Below are 15,658 nucleotides of genomic sequence, written 5' to 3'. Positions count from 1 at the left end.
ATGGGCTCGATATTGTTGGAATGTAAAAATATGGAGCAAAGAGTTGTAACCAATGTTTATTACATTCCCAGTCTTAAAAGCAATATTTTGAGTCTAGGGCAACTAATAGAAATCGGGTGTAAATTCGTTATGAAATACAATCAGTTACGTTTGTATGACATTAAGGAAACACTTCTCATGAAAGTCGAACGTTCGAAGAATAGACTTTACATAATTAATTTGAAGATTGGTACACCCATCTCACTGTTAGTAAATTTGCAAGATGAAGCATGGCTACGGCACACACGACTTTGTCATATGAATTTTAACACGATTAAAGACATGACACAGAAAAAGTTAGTTAACGGAGTACCTCGAATTACACACTCCTCACAAGTCTGTGATGCCTGCTTACTTGGAAAGCATAGTATATCTCCATTTCCAAGGCAAGCCGAATCAAGATCAACTAAACCGTTAGATTTAGTTTGAGGAGATCTTTGTGGTCCTATCTCGCCATCAACTCATTCAAGAAAGAAGTATATTTTCTTATTAGTCGACGACTATACAAGGTACATGTGGGCATACTTTCTCGAATCAAAAGATCAAGCGTTTGAGACGTCTAAGGAATTTAAGTTGATGATAGAAATAGAGTTAGGGACCAAATTGAAGATGTTTAGAACTGACAGAGGTGGAGAATTCACGTCCAAAGATTTCTCAAAGTTCTGTAAAGAAAATGGAATAGCAAGACAACTTACTGCACCATACTCCCCGCAACAGAATGGCATGGTAGAACGAAGAAATAGAACAATCCTATCTGCTACAAGGAGTATGCTAATGGCAAGTAATATGCCTCAGATATTTTGGGCAGAAGCAGTAAGACATGCTGTCTACATCCTAAACCGAACATCGACCAGAGCTTTAGTTAATAGAACACCTTTTGAAGCGCTTAAAGGTGATAAGCCAAATTTGAAGTATCTTAAATTTTTTGGTTGTAAGGCATATGCAAAAGTGTTACTACCACACTTAAAGAAGTTGGATGATAGAAGCACTGAAATGGTATATTTAGGTAGTGAACCAAGATCAAAAGCTTATAGACTATTTGATCCCAGAACAAATAGAATTTGTATTAGTAGGTCGTACATTTTAAAGAAAATGAGTTTTGGAATTGGAAGGAGGATGTTAGAGGTAATAATCCATAAGAAAACGAGTGGACAGAATTTATAGTTGAAGATGGCTCAACAACAATTCTACCCAGATAATTCTGAACCTCAATTTGAACATATTGAAGTTAGCAATCATGATGAAGATGAAGACGCACCTCATTCACCCGTTAATCCACCAAATTCTCAAGTAACTCCACAATCGTACACTCACGTACCAAACTCTGAAACATCTACAAGCTCCTCTAGACCTTATGATCATGCACCATTAAGATTTCAAAGTTTAGAAGATATTTATGCTCGAGCACCAGAAGTAATTTTAAATGAAAATGAATTGTTACTAGTTGAAGAAGAACCTAGAACGTATAAGGATGCAGCAGTAGATGAAAAATCGATTGACGCTATGAAAGTTGAATTAGATTCAATCAATAGGAACAAGACTTGGATCTTGACCAATTTACCAAAGGATCATAAAGCAATAGGTTTGAAATGGGTATTCAAGACCAAGAGACAAGGCATGTTTAGTAGCAAAAGGTTATGTACAACAACATGGGATAGATTTTGAAGAAGTCTTTGCCCCGGTAGCACGAATAGAAACTGTACGTTTAATTTTAGCCTTAGCTTCTTATAACAAATGGGATGTACACCATCTAGATGTTAAATCAGCATTTTTACATGGAGAATTGAAAGAAGAAGTGTATGTTTCTCAACCTAAAGGCTTTGTGAAACCATAAAACAAAGGAAAAGTTTACAAACTTTCAAAAGCTTTGTATGGACTACAACAAGCACCACGTGCATGGAATGTAAAGTTAGACAACATGTTGAAGTCACTTGGATTTCAAAAGTGTTCGTTAGAAAAAGCAGTCTATACCAAGGAAAGTTCAAACTCTAATCTGATAGTTGGAGTTTATGTTGATGATTTGATTGTCACCGGATCACCGAAGAAAGAAATTGACAAGTTCAAATCACAAATGGAAGGAAAATTTGAAATGAGCGACTTAAGTTTATTACCCTACTACTTAGGTATAGAAGTCACCCATACAGGGGGGTGATATCTGAATTAAACAAACTGGTTATGTGAACAAGATTATCAAGGACTCAGAAAGCAATGATACAAAGATACCAATGGATCCACGACTTAGACTAACAAAAGTTGAAGGTGGAGAACCAGTTGATCCCACCAAGTATAGAAGTCTAATAGGATGCCTAAGATATCTCCTTCACACAAGACTAGATTTAAGTTATTCTGTAGGATTACTTAGTCGTTTCAAGCAAGAACCAAAGGAGCATCATCTCAAAGCAATCAAGCAAGTTATCTGTTATATCAAAGGAACAAAAGATTATGGTATAACTTATCAAAGTAATGAAGGATGCAAGTTAATTGGTTATAGTGATAGTAGTTATGTAGTTAACACTGAAGAACGGAAAGGCACAACAAGAATAGTATTCTACTTTGGAAACTCTCCTATCAGTTGGTGCACTCAAAAGCAACCTATCGTAGCATTATCATCATGTGAGTCAGAATTCATGGCAGCAACCGCAACAGCATGTCAAGCATTATGGTTAAAGAGATTACTTAGTGCTTTAACAGGATGGAAAGAAGAAAGAGTAACCTTGATGGTTGACAACCGATCAACAATAGCCTTAATGAAGAACCCCGTGTTTCATGGAAGAAGCAAGCACATAGATACTCGTTATCACTTCATACGAGAATGCATTGAAAATGAACAAATAACTGTGGAACACATTGCCGGAGAATTACAAAAGGCTGACATCTTAACAAAGGCGCTACCAAGAATCAAGTTCATCACAATGAGGGAATTACTCGGCGTTAAAGACCTAATACAAATTGTTCGTGATTAAGGGGGTGATTGTTGGATATAATCACACTCAACTCGAGCACAACTCGAAAGGTCATTTTAGTCATTTATTATTTATATTATATTTTAGTTAGTATGTCAATGTAAAAAAACTACAAGGGTCAAACATGTAATTAGTCCATATTTGTATGTATATGTCGTATCTATTTAAACAGATCTCTGATCATTCAGAATGTAACGAACCCAAATATTATTATCAATATACATATTTGTTTGATCAATCTTTGTGTATCTATCGATCCTATATATCCGTTTTATCAAGAGAAGTGGCATGGATAGAAGACCGTAGCAGAAAAGAAAAGGGGGAAAGAGGAAAAGCATGAAATTTTAATCAAAAACTAGATGTGTAATAGACACATATTCATTTTCCCCTTTATATATAGGTCCCTAAACAATTTTCGTAATTATAATATAGATTTATTTCTGTACATTTGCACACACACTATATATAGAAGTATTGATCTTGCTCAAGTAGCATCATATATAGAAGTATAGATACATTTTTTACATAAACTATGTTCATATTATTAAAATTTATTTGTATTTATATTATTTGTATTATTACTCAAGAAATTACGATGTAAACAACACTCTTTAATGAATGAAATTAATACATCATTTCTTAATATAAATATTTATATTATCACGTGTGTTACAAGAATTTTAAAATTAGTTTAACAATAAAGAAGTTTAGACTAGTATATATGAAGTTTTTTCTGATTAAAAGTATTAAAAATGTCAAATTGAACATAACGTGTTCATTTGTGGTTGTGAGTTACGTGTCGCGTGCTTAGGGGAAATAGGAGGGAATTTGTTAAGCCTTTGACTAAAAGTTGTGGACACTATTTTACGGTTGACATGGTGATGTGGCCATTGGCCCCCAACAATAAATACCTTTCCTATTTCATTGGTGTCGTCTATCAGTAATAATATTGATAGGGTTGTTCATGAATCGAGCCTGAGTCTAGAGAGTGTGGGTTCAAGCTCAAACTTGAAATTAAATGAGACAGCTTAACTAGGTTTTAGGTCGATTTTAAAGTTAAACAAGCCTAAGATCGAATCATGGCTCAAGCTGAGCTTGGGACGGGTTTGGCTAGGTTACAAAAATAAGCAAACTCGGCCCATGCTGTTTTTAATCAAATTTTTTAGCTAGTTTTATTCGAGCGATCCATGAGTCCGAGCTTCGAGCCGCAAGCGTTTTGAACAACCCTAATATTGGGAAATTTCCTCGACTATATTTCAATGCCTAAAATTCTACGTCACTTCATTTGTTTTTCCATTCATTTTTCTTTCTAACAGAAAAATGATTTTATTTTAAAATATTATTATTATTATAATTATTATTATACTGTGTAAGTAAAAATACAAAGTACAACAAAAATGAGAATGATGAGAATGAATCTAATCCATTAATTTTAAATTTGGATGTTGGAGATTAATATAAGAATAAAAATTGATGAAAATGGCATGAAGGTAATAACAATGATTTTATTTTAAAAACTTATTATTTTTATTATACTGGGTAAAGTTAAAATACAAAGTACAACAAAAATGAGAATGTTAAGAAGGAATCTAATCCATTAATCTTAAATTTGGATGTTAGAGATTAATATAAGAATAAAAATTGATGAAAATGCATGAAGGTAATAACCTACTTATGATGACTTTCTCTCTCCACATACAAGACACATGTCAATTCCTCCATCATTTTAAAACGTCTATAATTTTTTCATACAACATTTTTTTAGAATTTTTTTATAATTTTTTTAGGACATGGTCCAGGAAAGAGATTCGTGGAGACGTATGATTAAGGTTAGCGACTTTCTAGGGGAAGGTACGTAGTTAGCTTAGCTTTGTATTTAGGGTCTAGTTTGGCTAGCTTGACTCCTTGTTTTTTATGTATATTTTTTGTTTGAAGCTATCTTGTGATTTTTATGCCCAAATCTTATTGGTTACAGATTCCTTACTATTTTGGTAGTTTGCTATTCTATGTACTGCTAAGTGTCTTTGCTTGTACGATGTATGTTTACTCTGTTTACCTGTATGTAGCTTTATGAGCCGGGGGTCTCTCTGGAAGCAGCCTCTCTATTCTCACAGATAGAGGAAAGACTTGCCTACATCTCACCCTCCCCTGACCCTACCGATAGCGTGCTATGCGGTGGGATATACAGGGCTTGATTGATTGATTGATTGATTTACCATAATAACAAGCGCTTTTTTATCTTTAATATAAATATCATATTGTTATATAAAAATAAAAAAAAAAGTTAGTGGGTTTTTTTATACTGTGTTATTTGGTAGTTCATTGTGTTTTTTAATTGAGTTTTTCAATGCATTGTGTTATAAATTTTGGTCATTGTGTTTTTCAATTGGTACTCATATTAAAGATAAAAATTAAAACAAATATTACATCATTGTGTCTTTATGCTCAACATTTGTCTTTCTACGTATCATTGTGTTTTAGTCATTGTGATCAACATTCACTTAAGTTGAGAATAATAGTATTATGTTCATTATGTATTAAATTCAAGTCATTGTGTAATATGTAGATTTCATTGTGTTTTATATTTCAGGTCATTGTGTTATATGTATTTACCATTGTGTCTTACGTTTCAGGCCATTGTGTTATTTGTATTCATTATTGTGTTTTACGTTTCAGATTATTGTGTAATATGTATTCATCATTGTGTTTTATGTATTAGATAATTCGTTGGTATTTTTCATTATTTTTACATATTATTACACAATGGTGTTATTAGTATTTAAAAAAACACAATGATTAGTTGAAAGACACAATGGCGGATATGATTGATAAGTTGTCATCCATATTAAACTGCCTCTTGTGGTTACGATTGACTGCTCCTCGGTTAAACGGGTTTTGGTTTCGGTTTCAGTTCACATTTTGGTTTCGGTTAGGTGGTAGGTTGTTTTGCGGAGCTGTTTGTTCTTGGTTATTTGGTAGGTTGTCATCCATATGGTGAGTAATTATTCGGTCTCTTCTGTTTTAGGTACTCATTGTTTCTGCTTTTGGTGTTGTGACTTATGGTATTTGGTTTAGTTTGGGTTTCTGAGCTGCTCGGTTTGTCTTTGTTGTTTTCTCAATTTCCGGATCAAACTGTAGCGGCTCTTTCTCACGGGAATATCTCATCTGCATCAACTTGTTTACTTGCACAGACAAAAACACTAACACCCCGCATAAAATCAATGAAGAAAAAATAAAAACAAAAACTAAAAACTAAGCTAAACTAGCACTTTGCGCGTTGATTCCCTGGCAACGGTGCCATTTTGACGTAGATGTCGTGCTCTAATAAAAAACAAGTATTTATAAGACTTAAATACCTATAACCAGTGTGGGTAAGTAACGTCGTCTTCACAGGGAATCAGTGAAAAGTGCAAGTAAAGTTCATAGCTATTAATTAATTAACTAATGTAGACAGACGATGTCAAGTGGCTTAGAAAAGTTGATTTAAGAAAACACACGATTATAACTTAAAGGTTGTAAACAGTTATGGGAAAACGATTCACTTCAGGTTTAGGTAATGTGATGACCGACTAATCACAGTTTCATAAGAATTAATTGCGCAGTAATTACTAAACCTAACAGTTGGGTTGTGATGACAAACGATACCCTAACCGAATTGTTGACACAACTGAACCCCGGTTTATCCAGTTACCAGTTTAATGTATGAAAACCAATTTTTAGCAGTGACTAATAATTACTGGTTCAATGACATAAGAGCTAACCCTACATGTGATGAACACAACCAGAAAAGTGATGCAAAGCTTGATAATCAAAATCATAAACGGTTTAAACAATCAATTCATAGTGTAAAACAAAATTAAAAACACTCAATCAAGTTTTTATTCATTCAAAACATAGAATCTGATCAAAGTTAGTTTACAAAAAACCCTAGCCTAAAGTGAATACAATGGTTTTAGCCTGACATCGGCATCACGAAGGATTCACTTATCTGATGAAAGGACGAAAGCATGTGATGAACGGACGAACCGGAGGCTTCGGGATGGTGGAAAATCGTCCTAAGGCTTGTACTTGGTTGCTGGAATGAAGGATAGGTCGAAATAGGGGCTCAAAACTGATTATATCAAAGTCAGGGTAATTTTCCTGTCAAGAGGGATGTTAGCGCGGCGCTAATATCCAGGGGTGAGCCTTTAGCGCCGCGCTAAAGACTCATTTGTCTAATGATCTTAGAGTATCTCTAGCATCACCCTCAGGACCCCTTAGCGCCGTGCTAAGGGTGTCTGACATAATTTTCTTTATTTTCTTCTTTTATTTTGCATAGGAAAGCGTGCCAATCATCATGAGTCTTCTACATCTTTGTTTCAAGCCCGTAATTCATCCCGATAAGCGTCCTTAACGTCAAATATCCTGAAACACCTAAACACATTTGAAGTATCAAAGTTCACATAATATTTAAACTAAAAGTAAACAAATATACATGACTTTTACCCGACCATCAATAATGTCGTAGTGCTTGTAGATGAGACACTATAGTTTTTTCTCTCATCTACTCACAATCAATCTAACAAATATTAAAAAATAAATAGGGGCAAACAATGTGTCTCCAAATTTACAAAAAATAACTACATTTTTCTCTCCACCCTATAATTTACACTCACAACCTTACCCTATAATTTGGAAACTTCACTCACATAATTATAGGGGATGGGATGAGAATGCTCTAATATGGTAGAACACAGTGAAGTGAAATACGGTGTGATGTGACGTTAATGTGACACTGAGAAATGTGTGAAATCGGTGATCACATCCTAACGTCTTGGCGTTCTGCTAGCACGAGAAGGCGATTCCATGTCCACCATCATCACCAAATAAATGCCCCAAACATTTATTTTACTTCTTAAAAGTATTTTATTATTTATTTTGTTAGTTAAATTACATGTTTTAACTAGCATATACTAGTTAGCCATAACACATGGCTGAGATGGAAAAAAATATTAAAATATTAATGGCCCCAACAGCAATCAAAATCAAAAGACTTTCTAGTCGTTTCCAATTAACTTTTATGTTTTTTTCTTATTAAACTTATTATTTTTAGATAATACGGACCTTCCTAGTAATTTACTCATTTGATTATAAACATTTCATTTCTTTTTGTGTGGGACAGCTGTCCCGGAGCAACTGCTGAGTTATACATACCGTCTTCTGTTTTTCTCCGATCAGTCAACTTCTGCACATGCAATCAGGTCAGCTGACTCTCCTTAATTATATGCAGGCAATTTTGTTTCTGTTTCCCGTAGGTGTGCTGTCCGATTATCTCAATCATATAAATATCTAGGAACAAATGTATTTCAGCTCAATATGATAAAAAAGTAAAATAACAAGCAAGTTATTATCTTATTGCTGAATCATGGAGTAAATAAATACCAACAGATTATTATTATCTTATTGCTGACCATGGTCAGTGACGGACTCGTGATTTTTTTTAATGGGATCATTTTTTCTAGTGGTCAAATTTTTGACAACCAAACATTAGAATTTTCGGGTCGAGTCGAGGAACGTAATAAAATACAATATCATAATAAAAAAATTATGATCATTATTGATTAGAACACAAACGATAAAAATGCGATGTCATTCGAAATGATAAAGAAAAATTACAAATTTTAAAATTGTTTCCTACGAGTTTTCATCTTTTGTAAACGAAGAAGATGACGATTCGAACTTTCTTTTCAAAATCAATTTTCTAAGGAGTATTACTTGAAGAAGATGATAACTCAAACTTTCTTTTTTAAAATCCTTGCATAATTAGTTCTAAATTATAATTCCACTGACAAATTATAACTTGTTTGGTTAGAAAACGTCCATGGTGAACCTGCCGACATCTGAGATAGCGGATTAGATCTGCTATCTAAGACAGAGGAACTGAAAAAAGAACACACAGTAGGTTCGTGGTTTTGCCTGGATACGTGGCAACCTATCGTGTGATTCGCTATTTTAGATGGAAGAACCAAAAAAGAATATGTGGATCGCCTGCCAAATCACACTCCTATTCCGTTCCAGAATAACCAAAAACAATTCAACGACATCTTGCGCCCGTAGAAACCATCAACTTTAAGGTAAGTCTGTTGGTTAATCGTCGATCTCATTAAAGTTTCATTAAAGATTTCATTAGTTTATTATAAAATAAATAAATTCCGTCGGAAATTTCTATTAGTGTAGTTAGGGTGCAGAGTGTAAATAGATAGTTTGTGTATATCGTTGTAAACAGTGAGAAAATAAATGATGCGTCGTGTTTATTAGTGAAATGACTCGATGGTTGGAAAGTAACCGTCGGTGGGTATTAATACCTCCGGCCACCATCATCTGTAATCATCCATTTTCAAATACAAATCAATAATACAATTTCGTTTTTGCTTAATTGTTATTTACGCATTATCGTGTTGTTAATCGATCCTGAGGCCTTCAAAGTCCACCAAACAAGCAAAAAAACTCAATAAAACTCATAATAGGTTTAAAGGTTGACTATCTTAGCAATCATTTGAAGTTGAACTCCCTTTAAGCTAACCTAGCTTTTTTACATGTCAAACAGAGACATAATGTCATCACATGAAGAGTTTACTCACTTAAAACTCCCTCTTGAAGACATTATTGAAGCCACTAATAACTTTGCTGAAGAAAATCTAATTGGCCAAGGTGGATTTGGGAAGGTTTATAAAGGAAACCTTTTGCTGTCCGGAAAACAACGAACCAATATCGCTGCAAGGAGGTTGCACTATGATTATGACCAAGGCGACCTTGAGTTTTGGAATGAGATTTCTATGCTTGCTACTCTCAAACATGAGAATATTGTTTTTTTCGTTGGCTTTTGTAACGAAAAAGGCGAGAAAATCATCATAAACGAGCATGAGGTCAATGAAAGTCTTGATAAATATCTAAGTAACACGTCCCTAACATGGATGCAACGATTGCATATATGTGTTGGTGTTGCGCGTGAGCTGAGTTACTTTCATTGTGGTGATGGACATAAATCCAGTGTGATACATCGCAACATCAAGAGTTCCAAAATTCTGTTGGACAAAATATGGAAACCTAAGTTATCTGGTTTTGAACATTCCAAAACAAACACAAAAGCTCGAAGGCATCGTCTTGTCCTTGCCGATGTTGTTGGCACAACAGGGTATGCGGATCCAACATATGAAAAGACTGGATTTGTGACCCACAAGTCAGATGTTTATTCCTTTGGAGTTGTTTTATTTGAAGTCCTGTGTGGGAGGAGAGCCTTTTTGCAAGACCAGAGAGAACAACATTCACCTCAATATTTCATTGATCAAGATTACAAAGATGGAAAGATGGATGTACAACTTTCACTTCAAAATTTCTTCGAACAAGATTACAAAGATGGAAAGTTGGGTGTACAACGTCCACCTCAATGTTTCACTGAACAAGAATACGAAGACGGAAATTTGGATGTAATGGAGAAAGTGGATTCGATCCCGGGTCCAATAATTCAAAGAAGTAGAAAAAGAAAAAAAAACATCCCGGATTAGCTTCTACATACCGAGGGAAAGCTAAGGGTGGACGGTATGGAGCGGGGGTGGAGGCAGGAGAAGACGGAAAAGTGCACAAAGAGAAATTAGAGGGGTACCGCCGAGAAGTATTTCTCGATATCGCCCTAAGCCACCAATTGTGGATGGACAACCGTCCTCGTTTGTCGATGGACAACCGTCGTCGTTTGAGAAAGAGCTTCCGCGCAGTGGAGAGCTATTGCCATTCGGAAGTGGACAACCATCCTTGTTTGGCGGAGGAGAGCCGTTGTTGTTTGGAAGCGGACAGCCATCCTTGTTCAGCGGAGAGGAGCCGCTGTTGTTCGGAAGTGAACAGCCATCCTTGTTTAAAAGCGGACAACCATCTTTGTTTGGCAGAGGAGATTCGTTGTTCGGAAGCGGACATACATCACCATTTGAAAGCGGATAACCATCCTCATTTGTCGATGGACAACCTTCTTCATTTGGAAGCGGGCATCCATTGTCTTCTGGAAGCGATTCCTCGTTTGGCGGCAGAGTGCCGTCTCCTATTGGCAGGCTGAAGTGTTTAGAGAACGAACAGCCTAGCGAACAGCCATCGCTATTAGGAAGCAAACACACCGACGAAACGACGCCACCTGCTAGCGTACCCTTACCACCAACAAAATCATATTCCTCGAAGGAACAACGTTTCAGATTAGAGCCCTTATTTACCATGAAAAGACTCGATAAGTACTTGCATATGCCAAACGAGGAGTTATTAGCTCAGCTGGCAAAATCCCATTATGACGAGGAAAACCTGGATGATATAATCGATCCAACACTGAGGGATCAAATGGACCCAGAGTCATTTAAAATTTTCTCAGAAACAGCATATAACTGCTTGAAGGAAAAACGAGCACAACGTCCCAACATAGATCAGATTCTCAAAAATCTAGAGAAAGCGTTGAAACTTCAGATGCGATGTGAAATTCGTGTAAGGCCATTTTTTCAAATCCCAGTCTTTCATTTCTTTTTTTATTTTAATAAATTTTCTGTTTATTAATATATTATTTGTTAATACAATAGGTATTTATGGAAGGCTCAAAAGTTGCTGGTGAAGTTGAAAGAACACCACTCAACCGCTGGAAGGTTAGTAATTCCTACTCGTTGAGTTCAGACATAAAATAACTATTGAACTTTGAGATATGTTGATTTAAGAATATAAGCTAGATAGTGTGTTACATGTTATTGGTTTACATGTGAATCAACATGTTTGTTCAGTGAACCATTGTGTTGTATGGGGTGATAGTTATGCCTAACCCCTTGTAATATATATATATATATATATATATATATATATATATAGGAGTGGGATGTAGAGAGAACTCCTCTTATAGAGAGAACTAGAGAACTACTAAAGAATTATTTTTAACTATTTTTAAAAAAATATTTTGTGATTTCTTTTTCTTTCCTCCTTCTAATAAGATGATATTGATACAAAAAAAAATCTTGTCGGTGTAGTATTGTAGTGCATATGTGCACTAATGCCTATTTCATATATACAATAGTGTTTTATTGCATATAATACAACACAATTGCATTATCCAATACACACTATTGAATATATGCAAATACAACACTAATAATTGTATGCAAAACAAATTATCGCATATATGTAATACAACAGTAATGCACATATGCACTATATCGATTTTTTTAAATTTTTGTATATAATATAACATTATTGCAAATATACAATACAAACAACTATATATATGCTATTCAACACTATTTCAAATACCAAAATGCACACTATTGCACATATGCATTATAAAAAAAGTCGGTGTATTGCATATATGCATTACTCGTTAATTTTTTTATTTTTTTTTTCATTTTTATATTTTTTGTGGTGAAGAATAACAACATATAAGAAGGCTAAAAGAAAAAAAATTAAAATATTTTTTTAATTAAATTAAAAATACTTCATTATTAGTTCTCTAGTTCTCTCTATAAAATGGAGTTCTCTCATGATCCTCTCCCTATATATATATATATATAGGGTAGGGATCCTAAGAGAACCCTTTACAAATTGAGAACTTTGAGAACCATTTTGGACCACTAAAAATACCTTTAAAAAAATTATTTAAAAAAATTATAAAAAAAAAAGAACAAAAAATTTTAAAAAGTAAAAAAAAAACAAAATTCTTATATTTCATTCCGGTTTCATTAAAAAAATAAAAAAAATTAAAAAAAAAGTCGTATTATACACGTATGCATAATTTTATTTAATCTTTAGATACGTAATATACACATATGTAAAATATCATTTATCTTAAATTATACACATGTGTATAAAAAAAACATGTAAATGTACATATATTTATATATTATACATATGTGTATATAATTTAGATAAACCTAGTTTTTTTTATTTATTTTTTATTTTTTTTATGAAACCGTGATGTTAAAATAAGAATTTTGGTTTTTTTACTTTTTTCATTTTTGTGTTTTTTTTATTTTATGATTTTTTTTATTTTTAGTTTTTTGTGGTCCAAAATGGTTCTCAAAGTTCTCAATTTAAAAAAAGTTCTCTCATGATCCTGATCCTATATATATATATATATGGTTTGGATTAAATACAAATGAAATTAACGTGTTAAACGTGAAAATCAAGTAGAGTAATTATATATACTAGCAGAGTGATTATGTAATTACATCATAGAGTAATTATGTATTTTACTCTATGATAATTACTCTACTTGTATATATAATTACTCTACTTGATTCTCATGTTTAGCACGTTAATTTCATTTGTACGTTAACATTCCCCTATATATATATATAAGGGATGGTTCAAGAGAGAAATGATATTATTGTAGGAAATGTGAGAAATGAATATGAACCACTAGTTTTGTTTAAGTTTTAAATGCTTAAAGCTAAATAAAGAAAATATTAATTATTCTCTTTCTTCAATTAATATAACTAATAAACCATAATACTTATCTATTTAATTAATATAACTAATTAAATTATTATAATTAGAAAATATTAAGAACTCATTTATTTTTATAACTTACTTTTTGTTTCTTAAATTTTTATCCTACACAAGTATAATTTATTCATATATTAAAATTTCTTTCTATCCAAAACTAATTTCTTCCAACTCAATATATTAATATTCATCAACACATACTTACATTATGATGAATAATACCAAAAAACTATTTTACATGTTTTTGCATTAGATATCAACACAAAAACATACAACCTACACAAAAACGTATAATCTACACTTGTTTAAAGAATAAGACAACATATAACCTACACACGAAAAACATTTAACCTACACACAAAATTCATCATCAATAATATACACACGCACACGAAAACATTTAACCTACACACGAAATTTTATCTTACACAAATACAATTTATTCATACATTAATTCCTTTTTATTCAAAACCAATTTCTTCAAACTCAACATATCAATATCTATCAACACGTAGTTACATTGTGATGAATAATACAAAAAACTATCTTACACATGTTTGCATTAAATGTCAATTATACAACCTACACAAAAACATATAACTTACACTTGTTCTAAGAATAAAAAACATATAACCTACATACGTAAAACATATAACTTACGCATGTGTAGGATATGTGTATCTTTGTGTAGTTTATATAATTGTTGATGTCCAATTCCATATGTAAGTTGTATGTTTTTTGTATGTTGTACGTTTTCATCGCTCAAAACATTTAACCTACACACGAAATTTTATCTTACACAAATACAATTTATTCATACATTAATTTCTTTTTATTCAAAACCAATTTCTTCAAACTCAACATATCAATATCCATCAACACGTAGTTACATTGTGATGAATAATACAAAAAACTATCTTACACATGTTTGCATTAAATATCAATTATACAACCTACACAAAAACATATAACTTACACTTGTTCTAAGAATAAAAAAATATATAACCTACATACGTAAAACATATAACTTACGCATGTGTAAGATATGTGTATCTTTGTGAAGTTTATATAATTCTTGATGTCGAATTCCATATGTAAGTTGTATGTTTTTTGTATGTTGTACGTTTTCATCGCTCAAAACATGTGTAAGTTATATAACTTTGTATAGGTTGTATATTTATTGTTTACATTTAATGGAGACATTTGTATGATATTTTTTATTATTATTTATGATAATAATTTTTATAGGCATACTAATTGAAAAATATATATATTATGTTTTGATATTTAGTGTTAATAAACATGCTAATAAATTGAGTGGAAATTATTTTTTTAACATATAGAATAGTATTATATGAATAAATTGTATTTATGTTGAATAAAATGAAGAATGTTTAAATAAAAAATAAAACTAAAGTAGTGTTTTTATCTTTTTAATTATTATAGTTAAATTAGTTAGATATATTTATTAGAGAGAGATTCATTATGGTTATATTAGTTGTATTAATTGGAGAGAGGGTGCATTTATTGTTGCATTTACATCTTTTTTATTTACTTTTAAATATTTAAAACCTAAAATAAAACTAGTAGCTCATATTCATTTCTCTTATTCTCTTATTTCTTGCAATAATTTGATTTTTTTCTTGAACTTAAACATATATATGTGTATATATATATATATATATATTAATTAGTAATATGCATTTTGATGATGCAACTTTGATTTCCATTACTTGACCATACACCAAGTCTCGATTACCTACTTTAATTCTTCAGTTTTGTCTTTTCTCCAGACTTGTAATTCAGTTATATCTCTTCTTAAAAAGCTCTAGTTTATCGGAATATAACACACGATAACACTTTATTTTTATTATTTTAGGGGAGACCCAGCATGGAAGACTTAAAGATTCCACTTATTGATATAGAAGCAGCCACCAAGAAATTTACAGAAAGATACCTAGGGTCAGGCGCATATGGTAAGGTGTACAGAGTAGAACTTGAGCTGCCAATACAAGAGAAAAGTACAGGTGAAATTTCTAAGAAATGGAGAACCGTAGCTATAAAATGCATTAGAGAAGACAAGCAAGGGAAAGATGGGTTTAATGCAGAAATTGAATTGCTTACAAGTTGTAAGCATACCAATATAGTCTCGCTTCTTGGAT

At 32.5% G+C, this 15,658-nt stretch overlaps 1 pseudogene; it reads left to right on the top strand.

Moving 5' to 3' along the window:
• Window positions 1–2,264: 2,264 nt before the first annotated feature.
• LOC143616170 (secreted RxLR effector protein 161 pseudogene) lies at window positions 2,265–3,002 on the top strand (annotated as a pseudogene).
• The last annotated feature ends 12,656 nt before the right edge of the window (window positions 3,003–15,658 follow it).

Source organism: Bidens hawaiensis, unplaced genomic scaffold (genome assembly GCF_021521415.1).
Source record: "Bidens hawaiensis isolate Kalapana, Puna unplaced genomic scaffold, B.hawaiensis_p1.1 tig00046131_1, whole genome shotgun sequence".
Lineage (NCBI taxonomy): Eukaryota > Viridiplantae > Streptophyta > Magnoliopsida > Asterales > Asteraceae > Bidens > Bidens hawaiensis.
The sequence above is the reverse complement of the archived record's forward strand: the minus strand, read 5'-3'. Positions and strand labels throughout refer to the sequence as shown.